Raw genomic sequence first — 16768 nt, forward strand, 5'->3', positions numbered from 1 at the left:
AAGGGGGATTGTCTCGCACCATGGTGAGAACGCGAGGGCGGGGGCGAGGTCGCGAGGAGTAGGCAGCGAGAGCGAGGTCGGCCGTCGGCGGCGGCGTCTTCTCCGGGTCCTTGTCCTTGTAGGGTTTGCCCACCAGGCGGCGGGTGGCCATTATATAAGGGGTGGCGGGTGGCCTGATAGCATCTGCGACCGTTGGTTTGTAGATCGACGGTCCACCTTGCGAAGTCGCCACTGATGCGCTTCGGAATATTCGCACTCGCTCCCGCCTTGTAACGTGTGTTCATGTATACTGTGAAAGAAAACAAAGACCCGTATTCTTTCCTCTTATTCTTTTTTGAAAGAAACACACTGTTTTCCATAAGGAAATTAAACTAAATCGCTGCAGAGTACAATACAAATTCAGGGAAATGGTCTAACCAAGTCTTACAAATACCATTTCCTCTTCTTTTTTTTGGAAAACAGGAGCAAAAGTTATGCTCCAATCTACGGAGTATTAATTAAGTAGAAGTGTATAATCTGGATGTAAAAGCAAGTACATACAAGAGATTACTCTCCCAAAATTATATCACACAAATGCTTTCCACCCACAAGGGGTATTCCTTCTTCATGACCCTAGTTATATTATACTACCTCTGTCCGGATTTAATTGACGTGAATCTGTTCATTAGCCTTCCCCCCCCCCCCCGCGCATCGATTAAACAGGAACGGAGGGAGTATTTGATAAAAATAAAAGGGAATTCCACTTTTTATTCCCTAGCTAGTAGCTATGCATTTGTAACAGTAATTACCTCAACTGGTGAAAATTCATCTAGATTCACGTTTTAGAAACTTTAGACCGTCTTTTTATGATCCATGTGCGTTGCTCGAGGTGTGAGCTAAGGATTGAGGCTCGAAAATACCATGACAGTGACAAGACATGTAATGGATGGTGGAAGAAGGCAAGATATGAAGTCGGTGATGCCGCTATATTCATATTTTATAGAGCCACATCGACCTAATATGGCGATTTTATCTAACAATATATGCAAAATGCTAAAAAAGGTTAAACCATGTTTGGAATATCCTAGATTTATTTTCCGGTTGAAATTTTACCAAATAGGGTAATATGTGTGACAAATACAAAAAATGTGTAAAAATGGATTTCACTCTTTATTTTAAGAAACTCAATTGGAGAAGGAGACAATCCTTTTGATGGAAACCTGCTTTTGGGCCACACTCTAATGCTTAAGGCTCCTATATAAATTAACATGGTTGTTAGAAAAACATAATATATGATGTGGGGATTTACTTGTATCTCCAGTATTGGCTTGTCTCCGTCATGACAAACCAACCATAAAAGGATACAATCTTCATACTTATTTTACTTATTTATTATATTTGTACGCTTGTTTTGTTAAATTGATTATTTGTTATTTATCGAACAAAATAATTATTTGTTATGTTCAATTACTCATCTAGTTGAGTTAATTTTGTGTTTAATTATTTTATACACTTAATTACTTGTTCCATCTAATTATTAATTGGAAAACGATTGCTTTCCCCCGGGGGATGAGAACGCACCCGTCCTCCGCATCCTGAGCGCCGCCGCATGTCCCTTTTTCGTGGCAGAAAAGAAGCAGGCCCCACCACTACTTCGTCCCCATCTTCTATCATCTTCTCCATGATTCCCCACCGCCCGACCTCCTGAAAATCCCTCCGTCGCCACGCCCTTCCTCCACCTCCGCAACGGCGCAACGATGCTGCCCTGCCCCGTGGGATTCCGCCACCACGCAGTTCCTCTCCCTCCGCAACGGCGCCGCCGCGCCCTGTTGGATTCCGCCGCCGCGCCGCGAAGTTGGGGACGTCGCGGACTGGGAGACAGAGTCCCCCGTCTGGAGAATCTATATGACTATAAGAGGGCGTGCGCCGCCGCACCCGTCGACAAGCGGGTGTGCATCTCGGGGGTCCCCGGCGGCGAGAAGGTGCACACGCCGACAACCGCCGCGACTCCGCAACTGCGACCCCCGCTGCTCCGCCTTCTACAGCGTGCCGCCAGGCGTTGCTGCTAGCGGCGCCCGGTGTTGCTCCTACCGGCGCTCGGTGTTGCTGCTAGCGGCGCCCGGCCTGTACTCGAGCGCGCCGCCGCCGGCCGGCCGCCGCCGCCCGCAGCGACCCATGGTCGGCCACCGCGACTAGCGCCGCCTTCCTCCCCCGCGCGGACGGCCCCAAACCTTTCGCGCGCCACCGGCTCCTTGTCGAGCGCCACCACCACTCAACCCGCCAAGCCGGCGATCTTCTTCTCCACGGCCGATGGGCTACCTTCTTCCCCATGGACGAGGGAGGCCTTCTTCCCCCAGTCGCCGCCTCACCCTCCAACCACCACCCCTATTTCTTCCAGATGGGTCGCAGCGTCGGGCAACTGGAGTCGCAGCCGCATCGACGGAAGATCCCCGCGCCGGCCAGGGCCACCATGGCGGACTGCAGAGATTTGGGTGCCATTACCGGCGGATTCTAGTTTTGCTACCTTTAGGTCTCTAGCGTTGCTACCGACGGAGGCCAGCTTTGCTACCTTAGATCTCTGGTGTTGCTACCGGCGAAGGGTGGCTGTCTGCTACCACCGGAGGCATGCTTTGCTACCATGGGCATAGGGCGTTGCTACTAGCAGCTTGTGGCGTTGCTGTCCTAGACGGACGGAGTTGCTGCAACCTCGGGCGGCGTTGCTACCGGCTGCAGGCGATGTCTCCGTTGATGTCTTAGAGAATTTGCAGCATATGAATAAAAAAATTGCTACAATTTATTTGCGGTTTTGCTACATCTGCATAATATATTTGCTACGTGGTCTCCGGCGAGGTCTCCGGCGAGTCCAGCCTTTTTATTTTCTTTTTCCGAATGAACCATTTTTTGCTTCAGTCATTTGCTGCCGAGGGTGTTTTTTGCTGCCGGGAGATGTTTTTTTGCTACATGCAAATCTAACCGTCAAAATGGTTGATCCGACGGCTGGGGACCCGGAGGCTGGGGAATCAGATCCCCCGGGGGACGCCCAGCAGTTTCCTTATTAATTCTGATTCTATAAATGTTTTGTTTAAATGCTTCTTCTTTGCAAGAAATTGTTCGGTTCACTATTGAGTATTATTAATTACTTGATTTATTCATGCTTCAGGTTTGATTAGATAAATTACTTTCTTAATTAACTCAGTTAATTACATTAGTAAATTGTTACTTTATGATTAGTAATGTAGTTTCATGACCGCAAGGAACCAAAACAGTGGTTCTACATAACTCATCTCTCTAAGAAATTTAATAAGCAACTAGTGGAGTGGTGCGTGCATGCGAACTAATAACATTTTACTAAGATTTAGTAAATATTTGAAATAAGGTTCTACCCGGGTTCGGGAGTGGTGTTTTGGAACATGGGTGCGTATGCTCCCTATATTTTGAAATGCATTTTACATACATTTTGAGTTTTAAAAAATTGAAACAAAAAGTTTGCACGTACATCTTTACGTGCTACGCGCTCACAAAGTCGTTTCATAAAAAATCGACTTGTCATTTGACGTGTGTAAAAAAGACAAAATTCAGTGCTAAAAATAATGCTTTTCGTAAGATAAGTTTTCTCTTTTTTACATAGATCATACAAAATATTATTTTTTCATGAAACTTGACGAATACACATATATTATGGAGATGTACATGTTAATTTTTTTGTTAAATTTTTTTAACACTTTGAAATATGATTTTATGATAGAGGGAGCATACGCACCCGGGAGCCGAATTAAACTTCCGGGTTCTACTGCCATATGAATATCCAATATTATGATATGAGACAGAACATGAATTTTATAGAATATATTGAAAAATATTGTTTCCCGCCCTGCACCTAGGACAACATGTGCTCGACACACCTCGAGTGCGTGAAAATCTCTTAGGAACTCCATGTTAGCTACTGGCGAAAAACCAATCAACTGGTGTGTATTAGCTTGCTCCTAGAGTAATGAGCAGTCAAATTAGCAACTCGTGAAGCTCTCGTGTCCATCTCCAAGTCTAGCATTTTCTATATAAAATCAATCACATATTCCTTTGTACCACTTTACCGAGATTTAGGGAGCCCTTTCTGCATATGATGGTTGTCTCAAATATGCCCCACAAGTATACCATGGATGATTTATGCTCTTAGAATAGTTACAATATAAGTATCGTAAGTGGTATCATACATGCTATGTTGGCAAAAAATATGATGTGGCACACCAATTAATAAGGTGAGAGGTGAGTTTGGTATCATATATGACAATGAATCATATCACGTAAAATTAGAAAACTCAATGGCAAATTCATCATATACAAAAATTTGTATTGAGATTTTACAAAACATTAAATATAATAAAATTATGATACTATATTATGTTACAATGCATTATGGGGTAGTATCATAAACTAGTATCATATGCATGATACTAGTGTATGATAATCCCATTGGGACTAGTCTTAATGTTATTTATATTGTGTATAAATTTTCCGGGATTTTTCATGGAAAGTAGTGGTAATGACATTTAGCTCTTATATAGGTGCTTGTTGGCAATCTGTTTTCTCCCTTGTGGTAATCTCTAGAAAAAAGGACAACATTACTGAAGGTCTGTGTCGTTGCCTACTCGACAATACCCAAGAGGAGGGATCCTCACGGGGGGGGGGGGGGGGGGGAAGAAGTGGGGGCCATATTGCGGAGAGCACTCGGGACGGTGGTACGCGATTTACCCACCTTCGGAACACTTGCTCGAGAACAGAGCCTACTGCTGCTTGTCTTGAATTATCTGGGCGCTTTCGCGTTGTTACAATGAGTTGTGGTTGTGCCTCTAGGGCTCCCAGGATCCGGCTTATAAAGGCATGATGCGTGTGGTTGGCACGTCCGTTGGGAACCCCAAGAGGAAGGTGTGATGCGCACAGCGGCAAGTTTCCCTCAGTAAGAAACCAATGTTTAATCGGACCAGTAGGAGTCAAGAAGCACGTTGAAGGTTGATGGCGGCGAGATGTAGTGCGGCGCAACACCAGTGATTCCGGTGCCAACGTGGAACCTGCACAACACAACCAAAGTACTTTGCCCCAACGAAACAGTGAGGTTGTCAATCTCACCGGCTTGCTGTAACAAAGAGTTAACCGTATTGTGTGGAAGATGATTGTTTGCAGAAAACAGTAGAACAAGTATTGCAGTAGATTGTATTTCAGTAAAGAGAATTGGACCGGGGTCCACAGTTCACTAGAGGTGTCTCTCCCATAAGACGAACAGCATGTTGGGTGAACAAATTACAGCTGGGCAATTGACAAATAAAGAGAGCATGACCATGCACATACATATCATGATGAGTATAGTGAGATTTAATTGGGCATTACGACAAAGTACATAGACCGTCATCCAACCGCATCTATGCCTAAAAAGTCCACCTTCGAGGTTATCATCCGAACCCCCTCCAGTATTAAGTTGCTAACAACGAGACAATTGCATTAAGTATGGTGCGTAATGTAACTAGTGACTACATCCTTGAACATAGCACTAATGTTTTATCCCTAGTGGCAACAGCACAACACAACCTTAGAACTTTCTCGTCATCGTCCCGGTGTCAATGCGGGCATGAACCCACTATCGAGCATAAGTACTCCCTCTTGGAGTTAATAGCAAAAACTTGGCCGGAGTATCTACTAGTAACGGAGAGCATGCAAGATCATAAACAACACATAGATATAACTTTGATAATCAACATAACAAGTATTCTCTATTCATCGGATCCCAACAAACGCAACATATAGAATTACGGATAGATGATCTTGATCATGTTAGGCAGCTCACAAGATCCGACAATGATAGCACAATGGGGAGAAGACAACCATCTAGCTACTGCTATGGACCCATAGTCCAGGGGTAGACTACTCACACATCACACCGGAGGCGACCATGGCGGTGTAGAGTCCTCCGGGAGATGATTCCCCTCTCCGGCAGGGTGCCGGAGGCGATCTCCTGGATCCCCCGAGATGGGATCGGCAGCGGCGTCTCTGGAAGGTTTTCCGTATCGTGGCTCTCGGTACTGGGGGTTTCGTCACGGAGACTTTTTATAGGCGGAAGGGCAGGTCAAGAGGCGGCACGGGGGCCCCACACCACAGGGCCGCGCGGCCAAGGGGGGCCGCGCCGCCCTAGGGTGTGGCCCCTCCGTGGCCCCTCTTCGTCTCTCCTTCGGACTTCCGGAAGCTTCGTGAGAAAATAGGCCCCCGGGCTTTGATTTCGTCCAATTCCGAGAATATTTCATTACTAGGATTTCTGAAACCAAAAACAGCGAAAACAAAGAATCGGCACTTCGGCATCTTGTTAATAGGTTAGTTCCGGAAAATGCACGAATATGACATAAAGTGTGCATAAAACATGTAGATAACATCAATAATGTGGCATGGAACATAAGAAATTATCGATACGTCGGAGACGTATCAGCATCCCCAAGCTTAGTTCTCGCTCGTCCCGAGCGAGTAAAACGATAACACGGATAATTTCGGAGTGACATGCCATCATAATCTTGATCATACTATTTGTAAAGCATATGTAGTGAATGCAGCGATCAAAACAATGTATATCACATGAGTAAACAAGTGAATCATATAGCAAAGACTTTTCATGAATAGCACTTCAAGACAAGCATCAATAAGTCTTGCATAAGAGTTAACTCATAAAGCAATAATTCAAAGTAAGGCATTGAAGCAACACAAAAGAAGATTAAGTTTCAGCGGTTGCTTTCAACTTGTAACATGTATATCTCATGGATATTGTCAACATAGAGTAATATAATAAGTGCAATAAGCAAGTATGTAGGAATCAATGCACAGTTCACACAAGTGTTTGCTTCTTGAGGTGGAGAGAAATAGGTGAACTGACTCAACATTGAAAAGTAGAAGAATGGTCCTCCATAGAGGAAAAGCATCGATTGCTATATTTGTGCTAGAGCTTTGATTTTGAAAACATGAAACAATTTTGTCAACGGTAGTAATAAAGCATATGCATCATGTAAATTATATCTTATAAGTTGCAAGCCTCATGCATAGTATACTAATAGTGCCCGCACCTTGTCCTAATTAGCTTGGACTACCGGATCATCACAATGCACATGTTTTAACCAAGTGTCACAAAGGGGTACCTCTATGCCGCCTCGTACAAAGGTCTAAGGAGAAAGCTCGCATTGGATTTCTCGCTATTGATTATTCTCAACTTAGACATCCATACCGGGACAACATAGACAACGAGATAATGGACTCCTCGTTTATGCATAAGCATGTAACAACAATTAATAATTTTCTCATATGAGATTGAGGATATATGTCCAAAACTGAAACTTCCACCATGGATCATGGCTTTAGTTAGCGGTCCAATGTTCTTCTCTAACAATATGCATGCTTAACCATAGGGTGGTAGATCTCTCTTACTTCAGACAAGACGGACATGCATAGCAACTCACATGAAATTCAACAATGAATAGTTGATGGCGTCCCCAGTGAACATGGTTATCGCACAACAAGCAACTTAATAAGAGATAAAGTGCATAATTACATATTCAATACCACAATAGTTTTTAAGCTATTTGTCCCATGAGCTATATATTGCAAAGGTGAATGATGGAATTTTAAAGGTAGCACTCAAGCAATTTACTTTGGAATGGCGGAAAATACCATGTAGTAGGTAGGTATGGTGGACACAAATGGCATAGTGTTGTTTGGCTCAAGGATTTGGATGCATGAGAAGTATTCCCTCTCGATACAAGGTTTAGGCTAGCAAGGCTTATTTGAAACAAACACAAGGATGAACCGGTGCAGCAAAACTCACATAAAAGACATATCGAAAACATTATAAGACTCTACACCGTCTTCCTTGTTGTTCAAACTCAATACTAGAAATTATCTAGACCTTAGAGAAACCAAATATGCAAACCAAATTTTAGCATGCTCTATGTATTTCTTCATTAATGGGTGCAAAGCATATGATGCAAGAGCTTAAACATGAGCACAACAATTGCCAAGTATCACATTACCCAAGACATTTATAGCAATTACTACATGTATCATTTTCCAATTCCAACCATATAACAATTTAACGAAGGAGAAACTTCGCCATGAATACTATGAGTAGAAACCAAGGACATACTTGTCCATATGCTACAGCGGAGCGTGTCTCTCTCCCATAAAGTGAATGCTAGGATCCATTTTATTCAAACAAAACAAAAAAACAAAAACAAACCGACGCTCCAAGAAAAAGCACATAAGATGTGATGGAATAAAAATATAGTTTCAGGGGAGGAACCTGATAATGTTGTCGATGAAGAAGGGGATGCCTTGGGCATCCCCAAGCTTAGACGCTTGAGTCTTCTTAGAATATGCAGGGGTGAACCACCGGGTGCATCCCCAAGCTTAGAGCTTTCACTCTCCTTGATCATGTTGCATCATACTCCTCTCTTGATCCTTGAAAACTTCCTCCACACCAAACTCGAAACAACTCATTAGAGGGTTAGTGCACAATATAAATTGACATATTCAGAGGTGACACAATCATTCTTAACACTTCTGGACATTGCATAATGCTACTGGACATTAATGGATCAAAGAAATTCATAGCGAAAGAGGCAATGCGAAATAAAAGGCAGAATCTGTCAAAACAGAACAGTTCGTATTGACGAATTTTAAAATGGCACCAGACTTGCTCAAATGAAAATGCTCAAATTGAATGAAAGTTGCGTACATATCTGAGGATCATGCACGTAAATTGGCTTAATTTTCTGAGCTACCTACAGGGAGGTGGACTCAGATTCGTGACAGCAAAGAAATCTGGAACTGTGCAGTAATCCAAATCTAGTACTTACTTTTCTATCAACGGCTTAACTTGGCACAACAAAACACAAAACTAAGATAAAGAGAGGTTGCTACAGTAGTAAACAACTTCCAAGACACAAAATAAAAACAAAGTACTGTAGGTAAAAACATGGGTTGTCTCCCATAAGCGCTTTTCTTTAACGCCTTTCAGCTAGGCGCAGAAAGTGTATATCAAGTATTATCGAGAGATGGTGTGTCAACCTTACCTTGGGCTTTACTCTTACCTTTCTTATTGTTTTTCTTTCCCTTGGGTTTAGGAAATATATGATTTCCCCCCGGTATAGAGGTGAATTTCAGAGTGCCTTCTCCAACATCAATGACTGCTCCCAATAGTTTCAGCGAGGATCTTCCGAGTGTGAGTTTTCCTGTTTCAACAACAAGATAATCAATGGATATTGTTCTTCCAAGAATGGTTGTATGCACACCTGCGGCTATTCCTTTAGGAATTATAGTAGAGTTATCAATGAGAGTTATTTCTTCTCCTCCTTCCTCGACTCCCCAAAGTTTCAAATATTTATAAATACTTTCAGGCATAAGGCAAAATTCATACATAATATCACAGTAGGCGTGGAGAGTTCGATCACCGATGACAATTTTAACAAGCAGGATCCCACATTGAGAGTTTAGAGTTCACTAAGACTTGTTCAAGACGATTACGAACGTGGCAATAATTATCATTCAAGCGAGATGTACTTATCTCGAGATTATTTAATCTACTATAAATGCTAGTGAGGACTCGAATCAAAGTTATTAGCTGAATCATGTGATGCAACCAACTTCTTTATGGCATTAAAAGCTTGATCCCCATTGCAATGAAGGAAATCTCCTCCCACTAAAGTATCCAAAGCATATCTATAGCGAACCATAAGACCAAAATAAAAATTACTAAGGAGCAAACTTAGAGTCATTTGAGGTTCGGTTTTACGATAAGAAGTAAAAATTCTAGACCAAGCATCCTTAAAACTCTCCTCATCCCCTTGTTTAAAAGTGAAGACTAATTCTTCAGGCGAAGAAGTAACAGGTTCAGAGCTAGACATGGTAACAAAAGTAACTAATTTTTTTTGTATTTTAATATAGAGTGCAAGACAATAAAGCAAACTAGATAAAGTAAATGCAAGTAAACTAATTTTTTTGTGTTTTAGATATAGCAAACAAGATAGCAAATAAAGTAAAACTAGCAACTAATTTTTTTGTATTTTGATTTAGTGCAGCAAACAAAGTAGTAAATAAAACTAAGCAAGACAAAAACAAAGTAAAGAGATTGAGAAGTGGAGACTCCCCTTGCAGCGTGTCTTGATCTCCCCGGCAACGGCGCCAGAAATTTAGCTGTTGCCGTGGGAGGCAATTCTCTGTGGTGTAGCTTTTCTTCAGTTCCCCGGCAACGGCGCCAGAAATTTGCTTGATGCGTGTGGTTGGCACGTCCGTTGGGAACCCCAAGAGGAAGGTGTGATGCGCACAGCGGCAAGTTTCCCTCAGTAAGAAACCAAGGTTTAATCGGACCAGTAGGAGTCAAGAAGCACGTTGAAGGTTGATGGCGGCGAGATGTAGTGCGGCGCAACACCGGTGATTCCGGTGCCAACGTGGAACCTGCACAACACAACCAAAGTACTTTGCCCCAACGAAACAAGTGAGGTTGTCAATCTCACCGGCTTGCTGTAACAAAGAGTTAACCGTATTGTGTGGAAGATGATTGTTTGCGTGAAAACAAGTAGAACAAGTATTGCAGTAGATTGTATTTCAGTAAAGAGAATTGGACCGGGGTCCACAGTTCACTAGAGGTGTCTCTCCCATAAGACGAACGAGCATGTTGGGTGAACAAATTACAGTTGGGCAATTGACAAATAAAGAGAGCATGACCATGCACATACATATCATGATGAGTATAGTGAGATTTAATTGGGCATTACGACAAAGTACATAGACCGTCATCCAACCGCATCTATGCCTAAAAAGTCCACCTTCGAGGTTATCATCCGAACCCCTCCAGTATTAAGTTGCTAACAACGAGACAATTGCATTAAGTATGGTGCGTAATGTAACTAGTGACTACATCCTTGAACATAGCACTAATGTTTTATCCCTAGTGGCAACAAGCACAACACAACCTTAGAACTTTCGTCATCTGTCCCGGTGTCAATGCGGGCATGAACCCACTATCGAGCATAAGTACTCCCTCTTGGAGTTAATAGCAAAAACTTGGCCGGAGTATCTACTAGTAACGGAGAGCATGCAAGATCATAAACAACACATAGATATAACTTTGATAATCAACATAACAAGTATTCTCTATTCATCGGATCCCAACAAACGCAACATATAGAATTACGGATAGATGATCTTGATCATGTTAGGCAGCTCACAAGATCCGACAATGATAGCACAATGGGGAGAAGACAACCATCTAGCTACTGCTATGGACCCATAGTCCAGGGGTAGACTACTCACACATCACACCGGAGGCGACCATGGCGGTGTAGAGTCCTCCGGGAGATGATTCCCCTCTCCGGCAGGGTGCCGGAGGCGATCTCCTGGATCCCCGAGATGGGATCGGCAGCGGCGTCTCTGGAAGGTTTTCCGTATCGTGGCTCTCGGTACTGGGGGTTTCGTCACGGAGACTTTTTATAGGCGGAAGGGCAGGTCAAGAGGCGGCACGGGGGCCCCACACCACAGGGCCGCGCGGCCAAGGGGGGCCGCGCCGCCCTAGGGTGTGGCCCCTCCGTGGCCCCTCTTCGTCTCTCCTTCGGACTTCCGGAAGCTTCGTGAGAAAATAGGCCCCCGGGCTTTGATTTCGTCCAATTCCGAGAATATTTCCTTACTAGGATTTCTGAAACCAAAAACAGCGAAAACAAGCAATCGGCACTTCGGCATCTTGTTAATAGGTTAGTTCCAGAAAATGCACGAATATGACATAAAGTGTGCATAAAACATGTAGATAACATCAATAATGTGGCATGGAACATAAGAAATTATCGATACGTCGGAGACGTATCAAGGCACTCGGATCTAGGTTTCCACGGAGAGTCGTAGACGGAATACAAGATGCCTAACTACGGAATATACATTGCCGTGCACGTCAAGAATCCACCTAGATCTAGCTTGCCATCATGGATCCGGATACTTCATGGACCTTCATGGATCCTCCTATTTTCATAGGTCGGTTGCGATCCGGCTCCTGTTCTTGGGCTGGAATTCATCCATCTTCTATCAACAACAATTTGGTCGGCCGGTGGGCCATAAGCCACCACCACCATCTGTGGGCCACCCGGGCTTGCCGGATCTAGATCATGTCATTGGCATACCCATAAAGTATACCCACAACAGTAGCCCCCGAAGTTTCTTCAAGATTCACCATTCCTCCGCCTAACTTTGTTCGGATCCGAAGAGAATCTCGAAGAGCTTTCCAAACTTCATCGTTTCCGACTTAATTCAACCAGAAATCATTTGTTATTCTGTAATGGTAACTTAGACGAATCTTCGCCCATGCCGCACATAACTTCCTATTTTCCTGCGCGAAATTTCGGAGCTGCGAATCTTTCGTGGAAAAATCGGATCCATGCAGTTAGGTCACCGTTGCTTCAGTTTCACCGCATTTGACCTAGGACACGTGGCGAAAGTACAACGGTACGACCGCTCAGTTCCCACCGTAGGATCCAACACACGCATCTCCGTGCTAGGTCTATAAATACCCCATCTGGGCGGTCCCTTCCATTCTTTCACCACCCTCACCACTTCATCTTCTTCCTCGCACCAGCGCCGCCCAACAGATCTTGCACCGACGAGCTCGCTCCCGGAAAGCTTCAAGCGCCACCCCTGCAAGGTCCGCCTCGACCCGAGCTTCGCGCGTTTGAACGGGATTCGACCTCCGCCATTGTTTCGTGGTCACGCCGGACGTGAACTCCCCAAGACCAAGCCTCCGATCCTCGCCGGAAACACGGGGACCACCACGCCATTGCCGGTAAGTTCGCCGGACTTGAAGGAGAAAAGACACAGTAGGATCCGGTTACTTAAATCTCCGTTATTATACCTGCAGCCGGAAATATGTCGGATAGCTCCCCAAAATACACTGATAGTTCTTCGAGTAGCCCTCCACTCAACCCATCAGAACCCGTTTTCATCGAACCCTTAGTGTTCCTGCCTCCAAACATTTCCAACACTCGCTTAGCTCAACCTTACTTCGCCTCTTCCAGCAACCTTCTCGGAAGAGTACCGACAGTAGAAGAACTACGTGAAGAGTTGGAAGGGCAAGCTCGAATGATAGCAAAGGTTCAGGGGCGGAGATGAAGAAAGCTTCCAAAGCTCGGAACTGTGAAGGGGAGAAGGGTCAATGGTGACCCTGTAACGTCAGTCAATCCAAGCTCAAGGCCTTCGAGAAGGAAGGACTCGTGGCTCCGGGTTCTTGGAAATTCACCAAGGACTCCATCACCCTAGCTCCGACAACTGACGAGCGGGTCTTCACCAAGGCATGGGTGGAGCGAGGCCTCTCGCTTCCGCCCTCGGAGTTTTTCTTAGAAGTGCTAAACACTTACGGGCTGCAGCCTCACAATATCTGCCCCAACTCCTATCTACTTCTCTAAACTTCGCCACGCTATGCGAAGGTTATCTCAGAGTTTGGCCAGATGTCCGGCTCCTTCAATTCTTGTACCGCGTGAAGTAGGAGACGAAGGATAAGGTGATGGTCAACTGTGGAAGCATGCCTGTTGTGCTCCGCTCGAATAGGGTGTTTCCGCCCTTTCCTCACATGAATCCGTTCGGTACTGAAATGCCGGATGGTTCTATATCAAGAACGAATCCGTTCCAACAATCCTCTGGAGGAGCTCGACAGATGGAGCTACATTCCAAACCTAGCCCAGCAGCCGGAGCTGGATAAGATGGCTGGGAGGATCTCCAAGCTGGTCCATGACGGTCTAACCGGAATGGACCTAACTTTGAGCTGGTTCACGCGCCAGATCCAGCCGCTGAAGTACAACAAACGGCTCATCAGCGAGTACTTCGGAGCAGATGACCTGCTGCGGGCGACCAAGGACAACTTTCCCACGGATTCTCTAAACAAGAGGATCCGGACGCTAGTGAAGATCACCCGTGGCGAGGTGGTCCCGGAAATAAACAAGGACATCTACATCAACAACACCTGCCCTCCGGTATGTTTTACACTTAGTCATTTTGCTTTTCGTCTTTATATGTATCTAACCTTTCAACAATTCCTTTCCAACTCAATACTTTGGCGGAGGAAGATTTCAGGGTTATTTTCCACACCCCTATCCACTCTGGGAAGGCAGAGGAAACTCCGAAGGAAGAGGAAGAGGAGGAGGAAGAAGAAGAGGAGAAGACCAAGAAGAAAATTGCTCCCCGTCCCTCCAAACCTCCTCGCGGCAAATCCTCTGGCGCTGACGTCGGAACCTGCAGCGAAGCCTCAGCCAAAAAGGCCAAGACCGCTCCATCCTCTAGTGCGCGGCGCTACGAGTCCAAGAAGGCGGAATGCGACCGTATCAAAATGCTTGCGACCGCCGGAAAAGGAACCCGCCCAACGCTTCCTGGAGCCACGTAAGTTTCCAAATGTTAACCTCTTTATATTGCAAGGTTGAACTTGTTATTTATTTCTTTGTTACTTGGTCCAGGAGCCAGAAGGCCGCCACTTCACGGGTTACAAACCAGAAGTTGATCACCAGTTTTATCAAGACCTCTCCGGCCATCGGCTCCAACACCCCCATAATTCCACCCATCACCTCTACCGCAGCTCCTCAACCATCTCCGGCTAAACCTCAGCAGTCCACCACTCCTTCCACTGGAAACCAAGCTCAAGAGGAAGTAATTCCTTTCAGGAGCGAGCGGAAGGACGGAAGTTGCTCCGGCACAAAGCGGGCTGCCGCTGAGGAAGCCAAGGACAAAGAGGAGGCGAACTCTGCAGATAAGGCTGAAGCTCCGGCTAATAATGCCCTCGTATTCCCGGAGAACTTTTGCGATCCTTCTGACATATATGCCACACCAAAGGCGTACGCCACCAAGGTTTTCCACAAGCTAACTGAGGCGGAGAAGTGGGATCTCGAGAAGGATCTGTTAAAAATGCCATGCTTCAAAATGCATGGGGCAAACCTGATGCTGAATCTTTCGAGATTGAGCAATACAAGAAAGACACATGCTAGTTCTTTGACAACCTTCTATACTAGCGCAAGGTAAACCATTCTCCCAGTAGCCCCCCAAGTATCTAGGCGGAAACCAATTCTAGTTTTCACCTTGATACTTTGAGTGAACTAACCTGAGGAAATTAAAAGTATCGTATTATCCCCCAAGCATCATGTCGAAAATATTTCCAGCAATGATACTTTGAGAAGTTCTACACTTATTTTTTATTGTTATTCGGAACTTATCCTTTTTTTTATTTTATTGCTATTGCAGGATCAACAAGCCTTCCACTACGAGCTGCATAAGAACATCTCCCTCGAATGTCGTGTGGCCCTTAGGCAGTCGGATCGATTGGAGGAGGCAAATGAGAAGATTGCAGAGCTGGAGAAGAAACTTGAAGAAGCCCAAGGTATATCTCGGACCACTCCTTTCCTTTGTCAATCTTCCGACTTGTGTTGCTTATAGATTTTTCTTTTGAATAGGTGCCTCTACCGCCCTGGCTACTACCTCTTCAGAGCTTCAGAGCTTACGCTCCACCCACAAGGACCTGGAAGAAAGACTGAAGGTGGCGGAGGAAAAGCAGAACTCGCTGAAGATAAATTGGCCAAGAAGAATTCGGAGTTTATTACGGAAAAGGCCGATCTGGTGGAGAAGCGCAAGAACGACAGCGTAACGCTGAAAAGCCTCCAGGCTGACGTCCAAACTCTCCGGACCTATATGCGCCAAGCGGAGCTAGGCTGGGACCTGCTCAACACTGATGTCTTTGGTAAGAATACGGATCCATAATCTATGCCTTTCTCGGTAACTCTGGATTGCATTTTATCCTGAACATTTTCCCTTGACAGACCCGCTTGGATATGATGAAACCCGGCGCGAGCTATTTCCGCGCGACGACCTGATCAGGATAGCCGGAGATGATTGCAAGGATCTAATCTCCGCATCCCGCAAGATCTGCCACAACTTGGCAATCAAGGATTGCCAAACCTGTGACGTCCGCGAGCTCATCCAGAAGATGGACGTGCTGCCGGAGCTTGTTGTTGATCTCCAAGCCTCTTCAGCTCGCGACACTGCTCAGATGTCCCTTGTTATGTGTCTAGTCCATGCTTCCTCTGATAGCGGTGGGGATATGTGTTGGAGGAGGGGTGCGAGTGATGGCTAGGGCTTCACCTTGAGCCATCCTCTTGAGAGAGGCTAGGGTTTCGATGATGTTTATGAAGAGACACCAACTAGGAAAGAGCAGCCAATAGGATGATTAGTGTACTATGAACTGCATTTTTTTCCTTTACTAACCCTTCTGGCAATATAGATCATGTACTTTGAGAATTTATCGGCATGACAATCGGGGCACGACGGTAGACACTAACGCGCATTTTTAGAACATGGGTACCTGATTGGAACAGTTCTGAACCGGACTATACTTACAATTTTCATCAAATTACACAGCGTGTTTGTGCACTAAGAGCATCTCCAGTCACGTCCCCCAAATAACGTTTGGGGGACGGCGGACAAGAAATGGAGAAAAACGCGTTCCAGTCGCGCCGGGTCTCTTTTTTGTACAGATTTTTAGTCTCTTTTTGTCCGGCGCGGTCCTAAACGTCCCCCAAATTATTTATGCCGGACGTTTTTTGAGGGACGCGACTTGAGATGCTCTAAGTTACAACTTGACGAGATTCCTTCGTATTGTTTATTTAAACTTGTCATTTTTTCTTAGGCTGCATATTTTCGACTTTTAGTACGTAATTTGACACGCACATGTGTACATACCTCATTTACACGCAAA

Source organism: Lolium rigidum, chromosome 6, assembly GCF_022539505.1.
Source record: "Lolium rigidum isolate FL_2022 chromosome 6, APGP_CSIRO_Lrig_0.1, whole genome shotgun sequence".
NCBI lineage: Eukaryota > Viridiplantae > Streptophyta > Magnoliopsida > Poales > Poaceae > Lolium > Lolium rigidum.